Source organism: Tribolium madens, unplaced genomic scaffold (genome assembly GCF_015345945.1).
Source record: "Tribolium madens isolate multiple individuals breed KSU strain unplaced genomic scaffold, Tmad_KSU_1.1 Scaffold_20;HRSCAF=117;Tcas5.2_LG4, whole genome shotgun sequence".
NCBI classification, from domain to species: Eukaryota; Metazoa; Arthropoda; class Insecta; order Coleoptera; family Tenebrionidae; genus Tribolium; species Tribolium madens.
Genome location: NW_025400985.1, coordinates 3,925,410 through 3,937,291, shown reverse-complemented (window position 1 = coordinate 3,937,291; position 11,882 = coordinate 3,925,410). Strand labels below are relative to the sequence as shown.

At 29.9% G+C, this 11,882-nt stretch overlaps 1 protein-coding gene across 1 annotated transcript in view; it reads left to right on the top strand.

Annotated features, from left to right (window-relative positions):
* Window positions 1-1,633: 1,633 nt before the first annotated feature.
* LOC123005020 (gamma-aminobutyric acid receptor alpha-like) overlaps window positions 1,634-11,882 on the top strand; it is a 34,454-nt gene continuing 24,205 nt past the window's right edge. Inside the window, exon 1 of the mRNA XM_044398607.1 lies at window positions 1,634-1,763. The gene's annotated coding sequence lies outside the window, so the exon portion shown is untranslated. The remainder of the gene's footprint in view (window positions 1,764-11,882) is intronic.

The following is an 11,882-nucleotide window of genomic DNA, read 5'->3' as shown; positions in this document are numbered from 1 at the left end:
TTGCGATTTTTTTTGGCAAAATTGCAATTTAGGTAAAAAAATTTTGATAAAATGCAGATAGTTGTAATCCTTAGACTATTACCTTCATGAGAAAAATGATTTTATAGTGGGTTATACAGCGTGTTTCAAAAATAAGTTACAATACAAACTTAATAAATATAATAAATTTAATAAAAATAATACATTTTTTAAAAGTGCATGTTTTCGTCAAAAAAAGAACGTCTTATTTCTAAAACTAAGCGAAATCGACTAATAAAAATTCCAAGAAACATATGGTGTTTTGTTTGTGTAGTAACTTTTTTTGAGACACGCTGTATAGTTGAAATTAATTTTAGGCGATGGACTAGATTAGTATCTATCAATGTCCTATACAGTTTTTTAAAATTTTTATTATGATCTATTATTAAAACGTGATAGCTCCAACTCTCTCAACCCCTGTAAAAATTAATTTAACCATCTCTCTCGAACAAGAGAGGAAAATGGGGACGACAGAGCAATTTTGCTGACCACTATATCAAAAATATCAAACTTTCGACAATAAACGATGATGAAAAATGAAAATTCAATCCAACCTTTACTGAACCGGATGAGTGACTTTTGTTAATTAATATTATTTGAGCCAAAAATCCATAAAAATTAAAATTAAACAAAAAAAATCCACCAAGAGTGCGTTGAATTTCCATCATTCAATCTGACACTTCTGACAGTTGTTGTCATTTCGCGTCAATGTAGTTCACAGTCTTCAAGAAAATCAAAATAATAAATTTGTTATACAAATTCTGTATATTAATTGCAAAACTTTAAAAATATATTTTTGTGAAGGTTAGACAATTTGGAAACAAATTGTATATATTGTTAGTTGCATAATTAAAAAAATATATTTTTATAAAAGTTACGCAGTTTTGAAACGAATGAGAAATATCAAATCTGTCAAATTAAATTTTTGAATTTTTGCCAAACCAAAAAATTAATAAATACATGAAAATGCCAAACAAAATAACAAGAATTGCCTTAATTTTGACAGCACCAAATAAGTAATGCAAAATGCTGAAATGAATTTAAATTACTCCACCAATAGTAATGCACTATTTCTCTAACAAAAAAATCAATTCCTCTTTTTCCTTACTCACTACACACTTTTTTACTCTTTATTAGAAGAAAAAGACAGCAGATAATATGCAGCAAAGATATCTATTTCTGTCAAAAATTTTGAAATTTTGGAAAAAAAAACAAAATTGTAGCATTTTGTCTAATTCGTGGACATAATATAGATCTAAAAGCGTACGAACACTGTTTAATCAATTTAAAAGTCACTAATAGACTTTTTCAACTAGCTATATTATTTTTCGTCATTTCAATGCTCGACTATTTCCTCTTTGTGGCACGTGCCAAGCAGAGATTCAAAAGTTGTCGTTTTTGCCACACCTCCCGCCTCAATTTTGTCTTGCATAACAAATCAAAGCTGTAAGGAGCTTATGTCATCGGTATATTCTCAAAAAAGTGTATCAAGCCTTTGGGAATTAAAGTCTTGTAAAGTTGAGGATGGTACACGCGCTACATTTGCGCGACTGGTATGCGCACCGTCTGTGATAAATCTGTGTCTATGGAAGCACGAATCGTCAGTGTCGCGTGGTGAAGAGACCCAACAAAAGTCCGAAAACGGCACTTTGTTAGATGTGTGTTTTCCGGCGAAACTTGCCGGCGTACTTTGACAAAGACACGCCGATTCTCAATCCTCCGGTTTAAGTTTCGCAAAGTTTCAGGTGAGTCGGATGGGACTTTGTTTGCTTTAAACGGATGAAAGGGTAATTTGATACTGAGCGATTAAGAATCGAAAATGCAATCCAAATAGTTAATGGTATCAGAGTTTACTAAGTGTGCAAATAAAAATTATAAAACCGCAAACAGAAGACTTATTTATCATACTCAGTTGGCACATATTTTGCCACTAATAATAATTACGTAAATTGTTATTTAAATTTATTTAAATATAGTGTCAAAGCTATCCATGAAAGTTATTAATCTGACATTTGACACCTCGTATTAAAAATTGTGGTCCGTTCACAATACACTCATATCACCGCCAACTATGATGCCAAATTTAAATAAACACCTATTATAAACTAATAATTTATTGGAGATAAAATTAATATTGCATTTAAGTGACATAAACGCTGAATGGTCCAATTAGTTTGATTTATAATACTCGTAATATGGGTTTCAAATTCGTGCTTACGTCAGAGTTACTTAGCCATTAAAAAAATGTAATGTAATGTAAAGAATTGCTGATCTTAAAATGGTCTTTATTACTGCTAAATTGATTTTTTTGTAATCTGGTGAAAAACAAAATGTCAATTAAAAAATGAATTATGTTTAGTGAACATTCGTTTGAAACAACACAGCAGGGCGCAAAGTGGATTTGAACGCATTAATTAAGTACCTTTTCTTAATTCGAATTCTAATATTTTTTATACCAACTTTTAATTCAAAACTTATTATCGTCTTAACACAAATTTAAAAGCGTAAAATTAGATTTTCGAAATTCAGTGTCAATCATTGTTTTCACGACTTTATTAATGTATTAGTGGAACTTTAAAAAATAAATTTATAAGGTTTTCTAAACTGAGTATACAGGGTGTTAAAAAAAGATTGTAAAATATTTAAGGCGGTAATAGTATGGACCCAAATAAACCAAAAAAGGGTTAATAATCATCGAATGTGAAAATTTTTAGAATTTCTACTAGAAGCTTCTCTTTTTTATTTGAACAGGTTGCAAATAAACGTTTCAAAAAACGAATAATCTTTGATATCATTGAAACCGTTACTTTGCGGACCCATATTTACGTATTAAGACTTTTTTGTTTGTTTTGATCCATACTATTACCTCCTGAAGAATTTTACAATGTTTTTTAACACTCTGTATAAATTTATTTTTTAAGACTCTTCTCTGTATGCCTTACTTTTTGAACACAATTTGACATTTTTATTAATTAAATTAAAACGTCAACTTTGTCAATACCAAAGATCAAAAATATTTCAAAGTCGTAGATAAAGCTTAGTATTCTGCTCGCAAATAATGGTTCAGAAGATTAACAAATTCGTTTATGACTTGTTTTTTAAACTTCACATTTTTAATAGTAATCATTTAGTGACGTTGACTACTTAAATACAGGATGCGCCAGAACTCGCGCTTCAGAGGAAAATGGCATGTAAGGTAAGATACCAGGATCATGGAAAAAAAATTAAAATAATTCTATCTATAAAAATTTTGAAGTTATGAGAGTTTAAATTTTGCACTTTGAGTATTTATTTCTGTTGGAAAAATAATGTTTCTAGTTTTTTTTTTGGGTCAGGATATTAGAAGAGGAAACAAGGAAGATGTATCCTCAATTGTAACTCTCATATACAAGATCATCAGTACCATTAAATAGACAAAAAAATTTCAAATGTAAAAAAAAATGTCAAAAGTTTTGACAGAATTTTAAACATTTTTTCCATGTTCTTAGTATCTTATCTTACTTGAAGTTTTTTTCTGAAACGCGAGTTTTGCCACACTCTGTATATTGCATGCAACTGTAAATAAAAAAGTAGTTACAACATTGTAGAAATTCCCTTTATAACTAAAATGTTGCTTTATGATTACAATATTTAGTGTGTAAAATCTTTGATGTCACTTAAAATTTTTTAAAGGAGATTCAAATGCTAATTAACATAAAAATAAATCTAATAAAAATGTCATATGCAAATGGTGGATGCGCCAGGCTAGCGCTTGTTTCAGAAATGAGTAGTGTCGTAAATTTTGTTAAATACAACAAAACAATCTTTTTAACAATGTATTAAATTGCAAAATGTAATGATGAAACTGTTAAAAAAATATGGGCAAACTAAGTTCTCGATTTTTATTTTCATTTAGAAATTATCTTAACAAGGATGGTGTAAATTTTTTGAAGAAATAACTATTCCAATACAAAAATCTGTAGAAAATCCAATTTTAATAAAATGGTACGTTAATGTAAAAATTCTCAAAGCTATTGCAATACAAGATCAAAAGACTTATTTAACTTCTCTAATTGGAATCGAAATAGTAAACATCTTTAATTCAAAAAAAAAATTGAAACTGGAGTACATTAAATATTTTGGTTTTTATTAATTAAATTTAAAATTGATTTAAACCTAGCATGAAACAAAAAACTTTTCAAACTTTGTGACAGAAATAAAATATTGAATACAAATTGAAATAATTTTCAGACTGGTTAGAAATTATTAAATTAAAACGCCTCTAAAAAACCACATTCAGCATAATGCCCAAACGTATAAATTCGACCTTATCTATGTGGCCAGTTGAAAGAACAAAGAGATAAAAATCCTCACTAAAAACTTGGTCGTTAGTACAAATTGTTAAAAATCCAAATTACAATTTATCAGCTATAATTCACAATAAAGCACCTGCTCCATTTTCAAGTTTATTGTTTTATTTACAGCGTGATAATGGAGACATTTCACATTTCCTTTGGTATCTGATGAATAATGCCGTAGCCACGTTTTCCAATAAATAGCCAAAAGGTGTTACTGAGCAACTGCATTAGCTGCTTTTATACCACTTCTCGTTTGATGGACTAGAATAAAACGATACGGCAGGAGTTTCGATACCTCAAGCCATATCAAATCACTTTGGCATTGGACGTGATTTATTTAGAAGAAATCGTGACATCAATCAATTTTTTTTGAAGCACTTGTATAAGCAACCTCATAAATTCCCAAATCTAATAGCGAAACATCGTTTTTCTGCAAGGTTATAGACTCATTTAGTGGCAACTGAATTTTCGGGGGAGAATCCTCGATTCGAGGCTCGAATCTGTACAATTGTTTTGATTTGTTGCGAGACGATGCTTTCCAGCATTTTGGCTTCCACTAGATATCAATATATTCAGATTGTCTTGAGCAGTGTAAAAATAAAAGTTTTGTTATGCGCATGTTAAAATCGTTTTTAGTTTCTTTGAATAAAATTTTAACAGCGCTGTTAACGTGATGGACGAGGTTGTGGGAACAATAACTTGCAGGATTGTCGTTGCTAAAATAAACTTTGGATTATGATTAATGTGAAGGTCTGCTTTTCACCAAACAATATTGTGTGTTGTTATTTAAAAATAGGTTTAGTTGAAAAATGATGTGTTTGAAAATTTCAGAAATATTTTGATTTAAAGTAAAATCGTTAATTGTATACAAATAAATATTAGGTTTTATAAAGCCAATTTTAAATTCAATAAACATCGTTCCAACTCAAATCACTTAAAAGTAAGAGAAAAATATTTTGCTACATCGACGCGTCGTATTTAGAATTTTACCCCCGGCTTTCTCACTATTTACACAAAACACTTTTTATAATATATTCTGAATGCATACAAGAAAGTAGGTACACTTAAAATCTATAAAAGCAGCAAAACTAAATCTCAATCTTGCATTAAAATACATAATTTTGAGTTTCTTAAAATGAAATATTTATAACGCTGACTGATAGATTTTACAAGTTAAAATTAAAATATTTATTGGCATAAAATGCATTTTTAATTCATTTCTTTATGGGAATTGATAAAGAATTGTTTTATTCTAAAAAAATCCAGAAATTTTATTTAATACTAGAGATGAATAGAAACTTTGAATATTTTAAGTGTATATTAAAAAACAAGTTTGGTAAGACCAGTCTTGAACCACGAATGCAAGAATAAGTGCTTCAAGATCGTATGAAATAAGTCTACCTTCAACCGTCAGAAAAAAAAATCTTTTATGACTAAACGACACAAGTAAAAGTTTTACCTTTCAGACATGGAGTAAAAACACTGTTTTTTCGCCTAAGCGTTTTTCACTTTTACCTGACATTTACTAACTTTGTTTCTTTCTTGTTTCTCTCGCTGCTTCAAATTTTTTTATTTTTTTAATGTTCCTGATATCTTATCTAACTTGGCATTTTCTTTTGTTTTTGGTCTCTTTACAGAACACTCTGTAGATTACCAGAATTTGGCATTTTGCACTACAAACACTAAATCAATAAACACTTTCGAAAAGCTCAACACAAAATGATTTTGTTCATTTACTTGATAATTATTGTGTTGCTCTTTACTCTCGATTTGAATACTTTTGTGTATAAAATAGTATATGTTATTTAGAGTAAAAGTGAGTTTATGTAGCAAAATCGACGTTCAGCTTTGCCACATAAAATATCACTTTTACTCCTAATGACATAATATACTATTTTTATACTAGTTCCTGTAGTTTGCCCTTTTATTGTCGTTTTAAACAATTTTTTTAACAATAAAGCTTGGCTTACTCGTTGACATTTTTTGAATTGTCATAAATATGATTTCCAAAATTCTGTGTCCGCCATTGTAAGTCATTCCTATTCATTGATTGACTCATCGCCAACAAACATTTTTATTTTTGCCATGATGTAATTTCAAGAAATGCTAGAGCTTTACGTTAATTTTTCAATTTTGTTAAAGAATTATACTCAGTTTTTTATCTCAAGTCACGTCAGAAATAATCGTGTATTTCTCTCGTTTTATAATATACTATTTCATGAAATTAATTTCATACATTAAAAATATGAAACTTTTATTTGAGTAAAATAAGATAGTAGAACTTCTCTATCTAGTTCAATTTTCTCCTTGATTAAATTAATTGAATAGAATTGAAAGCCTCAGTTATAGAAAAATAATTGCTTAAGCAATTATTTTATACTCGTATTTTTGTAAAGCTTCACTCGAAAGAAAAAGAAAACGTAAACAACATCTAATTTCACAAAACAATTATTTGAAAAAAATATTTAAATTATACTAAATAATGTATAATTAAATATAAAGTGCAAAACTGGTGACTACTTCTGCTTGTACCTATCTTTTAAACAGCACTTACAGATCTATCTTTTTATACCTTGGGAAATAAAGTTTCTCGATTGTATTGTTAACAAAAAGATGAATTTTAAAGTTTAGAATCCATGCTTGCGACAAATCGATAAGCTGATCCAATTTCATCCGAAAAAATAGTCAAAGTATTTGAGGGTGCTTTACTCAAGTGTAATAATTCAAGTTCCCCATATCTTTTACATAATGCTCGCACTTTTATAATTCTAGTTGATTGGTTTCCAGACAAACATTAAAAAACCATTTATTCGTTTTGCGCTAAGACAAATCACGAAACTTACCACTTGTAAATTTGTTGGTTATGATCATGTTCCTGAGCCTTATTATAATAGGGGATAATAATAAGTGAAAATCTTTCTCAGGTTTTTTTTCCTTTTATTAATTATTATTATTTTTTATTTTAAAGTGTTTGTTATGTCTTCTAATAATCCTTTTAAAACTGACAAATCTTGTTAATTAGTATTGGAACCAGAAGATGTCCTAAAGCCGAAACCGGTCGTTCCCAATAAAAGGAAAAAGCCTGAGAAAGATTTTCATTTATTATTATCCCCTACTTGTAAATTCGTTTAGAAATTTTGCGAAATTTGTTAATATTGGCCTGCTTGAAAAAGGGTAAACTTGGTCAAAGTCCTTTGATCTGGTTTAAGTGGTCGGCCTTTGTCTACAATCAATCACTTTCGATATGTGACGTTGACACCCCCAAAGTTAACAAACAAACTAGAGAAAAGAGACCCTTGTCGCAATAATGTCGGTTGATTGCATTAAAATTGTTTGGTTCTCATTCTCTGGTGACTGTTACATTTATAGAGATTCCTTTTGGTCAAAATTAATAAGTATTGAATGTTAGCTCACAATGCCGACAATAAGGCTATTTCCCAAGTGAGTGCATTGTATGAACAGACACAGGCAGGTTATATCTTTTGTTGCTGCTCCAAGGCTTCTAATAACTAGTCTCCAATTCATGATTTTTTCTTGTTTATCTAAAATGCTTTGAGTTTACTTTTGAAGAAACTTCTGGGATTAATTGCATGACGCTGAAAGCTTAAAACGAAACTGTGGTATGCCGACATTTTCTCATTTTTATTAACTAATCTCATTATGTGAAGGCAAGTTTAGTTTTTGATTAAAAAAATCCCAATCAATCTGATCCCGTAAAAGCACACACCTTTACGCTTTATAAAAGGTTTTATCCGACAACTTTTCCCATTGTCTGTCTTTTCTCGGCTGTAAAAACTCCATATTACTGTATCTCGGCGAGTAAAAATCTGTTATTGAACTACACTTGAGTTAATTGGTTTGGTACAAGGATTCGGCGGGATTTAAGGCTTCTCTTCCATTAGATATGTGTGATGGGAGGCTTCATAAATTCCGAAATTAGCAATTCAAAGGATCGCGGTTAAACACATTCAACACGCAAGCCGGAAATTGAAGTTGATGTAATTTTAAGAGAGTCTGGACAAGTTTCGATGATCGTGTCCTGCGTCGACCCAATTCCTACCAATCTATATGCGCATACGGATTGCACGGAGATTAATAAGTACAAGGTACAAACTGATTTTCGATTTCCCTCTCAACACTTTCATTAAAATTCTTTCCGAGAGTCCGTTATTTACTCGCAACACTATTAGAAGGATAAATCCCCTCTAGAATGTATAAGCGCGACTACCACCACAGGATATTTATTCCTTTTTCTTGCACACTCGACGATTTGCTTCATACCGGGTGAGTAAACCAAATCTGTACACCAAAGATTTTAATTTAAAAAAATCTTCGATTCAAAAAGTGTCCAGGTTTTTCAGTGTTTCGTTTAGAAAGTAAGTACCGTAAAATTGCAATTGCAGAACTAAAAAAAATTCAAACAGCAATTTTTTTTCTTGCTACTTATGGTACAGAATTTGGAACTAAAATAGGGTTCCGAATGTCTAGTTTACTATAAGGTATAATAGTTATTAGATTATGCAATGAAAAATATTCATTTAAATTTTTTTGTCTCAGATTTTTCATTTTTTAAAAGGCAATAGACACATTTTAAATTTTTATTATAAAACGTAAAACATATTGTTATAAAAATTAAACATGAATTAATATTTCAATAGAGGTAACACATTCTGTATTAACAATAAAAAACATAACGTAAATATTAGAAGTCATTGAAATCTATTTAAAATCTGAATCCTAATCGGGATTCTTGTGGGTTTTCCAACTTCCCCACAATATCATTAAATCCGAATTCGCAGTGATCCTCTGTAATGGGCCATACGTACCAGAATCATTTTTAGTATACAGGGTGTATACGGTCTTGAGGTTGATATTTAAAAGGGATGATATTCATGGTAGAAGAAAAATGATATGCTATATAAAACAAAAATTCACGTTGTGAAAGAAAATAATTCATTTTATATTATTTGTTTGAGAACTGCTGCTTCGGCTGCAACAATGGCCATAACTTGTGTTTCAGCGTAAATCATAATCACGACAACCAATTTATTATTTTAATATTTTATGTTCATAAATTTGGAAACCATTTCGCTGAAAGAGATTAAACAGAAAATCTTTGAATTTTCATAAAAACTAAAGCAAAAGCAAATCAAATGATGACAGTGTCCAAAACTATGAAGTGACTTTTCTCTTTCATTRTTGTGGATACGATTTTGTTATTTGTTGCAACAATATAATTTTATCTGAACTAAGAAATAATTCGAGTGTCCTTCAAACTGTGTACCAATATTTTGGAGTTAAATAACATTTTTAATAATAACAAATGTGTAAGTTTTTTTTAATTACAGTATTTCTGTACTCTTTTATTACTAGGTCGATTTTCAACTTCAAGACTGTAAACACCCTGTATTTGTTTCGCAAGAATGAACCCACAAATTTTTGTTTCATTAATTGTAGGATTTTCCCAATATATTTTTTTTTGAAGTAGTTGTGTGCTAGGGTTGCAAATGTCTAGTTTACGATAAGGTATAATAGTTATTAGATTATGCAATGGACAATATTAATTTTATTTTTTTAGGCTTYGYTCTGATTTACCCACAGATGGCCCAAATCAGAAATTTGATATGTTTTGCAATTAAAACCTTTATAAAATATTCACTTTCAAATCAGAACAAAATATATGAATTTGCAAGCCCAAATTGCGTTTTAAAATTCATTTTTGTCCCAGATTTTTCATTTTTTGAAAGGCAATAGAGTAATAGACACATTTTAAATTTTTATTATAAAATGTAAAAAAATATTCTTAGAAAAACTAAACATGAATTAATATTTCAATAGAGGTAACACATTCTGTATTAACAATAAAAAACATCACGTAAATATTAGAAGTCATTGAAATCTACTTCAAATCTGAATCCCAACCGGGATTCTTGTGGGTTTTCCAACTTGCCCACAATATCATTAAATCCGAATTCACAGTGGTCCTCTGTAATGCCATACGCCCATAATCATTTTTAGTATACAGGGCGCCCCAGAGAAAAATGCCATATAAGGTAAGGTACCAAAAACAGAAATAGTTATTTATTCGACGAGTTGAGTGTAAATCGGACTCTTTATTTGACCGAGTGGATTTTTAAACCACGAGTGTAACGAGTGGTTTACCATCCACGAGGTGGAATAAAGCGTCCGATTTACACTCAAACGAGTGGAATACAACATTTTATTCTTCGAATTAGAGTCAACAAGGCTTAAACTTGCTTTAAATCTGTTAAAAATAATTTGACGTTTTGTATTGAGAAATGCCAAACAGTTGTCAAAACTTCCTTACACGGGAGAAAAACCGTAAATTTTGACAGTGTCGAAGAATAAAATATTTTAAAAACTTTATCTTTAAAAACTTCGAAGTTATGAGGGTTATATTTTGCATTTTGACTTTATTTATTTCAGTTGGAAAAATAATTTTTTTTTTTTTGCTATAGGCTATTTGAAGAGAAAACAAGGAAGCTGTATTCTCAATTGTAACTCTGTTTATTGTTACTTGTGGCTTTGATTGGCCAAATTTTGGAACCTTTACTAAATAATTGTAAAAAAACATATACAAGATCATCAGTATCATTAAATAAACCAAAAAAATGTCAACAAATATCAAAAAATAAATGTCAAATTTTTTAGACAGATAGAATTTTTCAAACATTTTTTCCATGTTCCTGGTATCTTACCTTACTTGAATTTTTTTTCTGGGGTGCGAGTTCTGGCGCACCCTATATTTGTTTCGCAAGAACGAACCCACAAATTTTTGTTTCTTTAATTGTAGGACTTTCCCAATATAATTTTTTTTGATGTAGTTGGGATTTTTAAATGTCGATATCACCGACATGGTTATCCATGTTTTTTTGCTGCCTCTCTGTCGGTCTTACCGTTTTTGACATCTTCCACGGCATTTGCAATATCCTTCTTTGCATATAATTTGTGTGGATTTCTGAACAATTTTAATTTGGAGTAACATTTTCACTTTCACATAAATACTACAGAACACAATGAAGAATACAAGAAAATACTTATTTTTGCGAAGAGAAATTTCAACCCATGTTTTGAAGGCTGTGAAACAGCTGTTGTTTCATGTGATGGTCTAAACAGGATAGTCAATAGTTAGTTCTGCACGTAAAAGAAAACCATAGAATTTTATCTTTCATCCAAAAAATATGCAGAACTTTAAATTAAAAAACAAAGCTTTGTTCTGATTTAGACGAGTTCTCTGATTTAGGCCATTTTACGGTAAAATTGGTATCAGAACCTTTTTAGGTTTTAAAAATTATACAATTTTTGTTCTTTTAAAAGAGTATTCTTAACATCATCGTTTTCGTGTTTACTTTTCTCAAAGGTGTTAACCTTTGACTCCAACTTATTATAACAAGACATATTGATAACAAGACGAAAAGTGATTTTTAAGTGCCGTTCCTCGTCGTTATTTATTCATTAGTGAGTGGCTGAAATCTGGATAAGCGACGGGATTGTCGCGACAACATC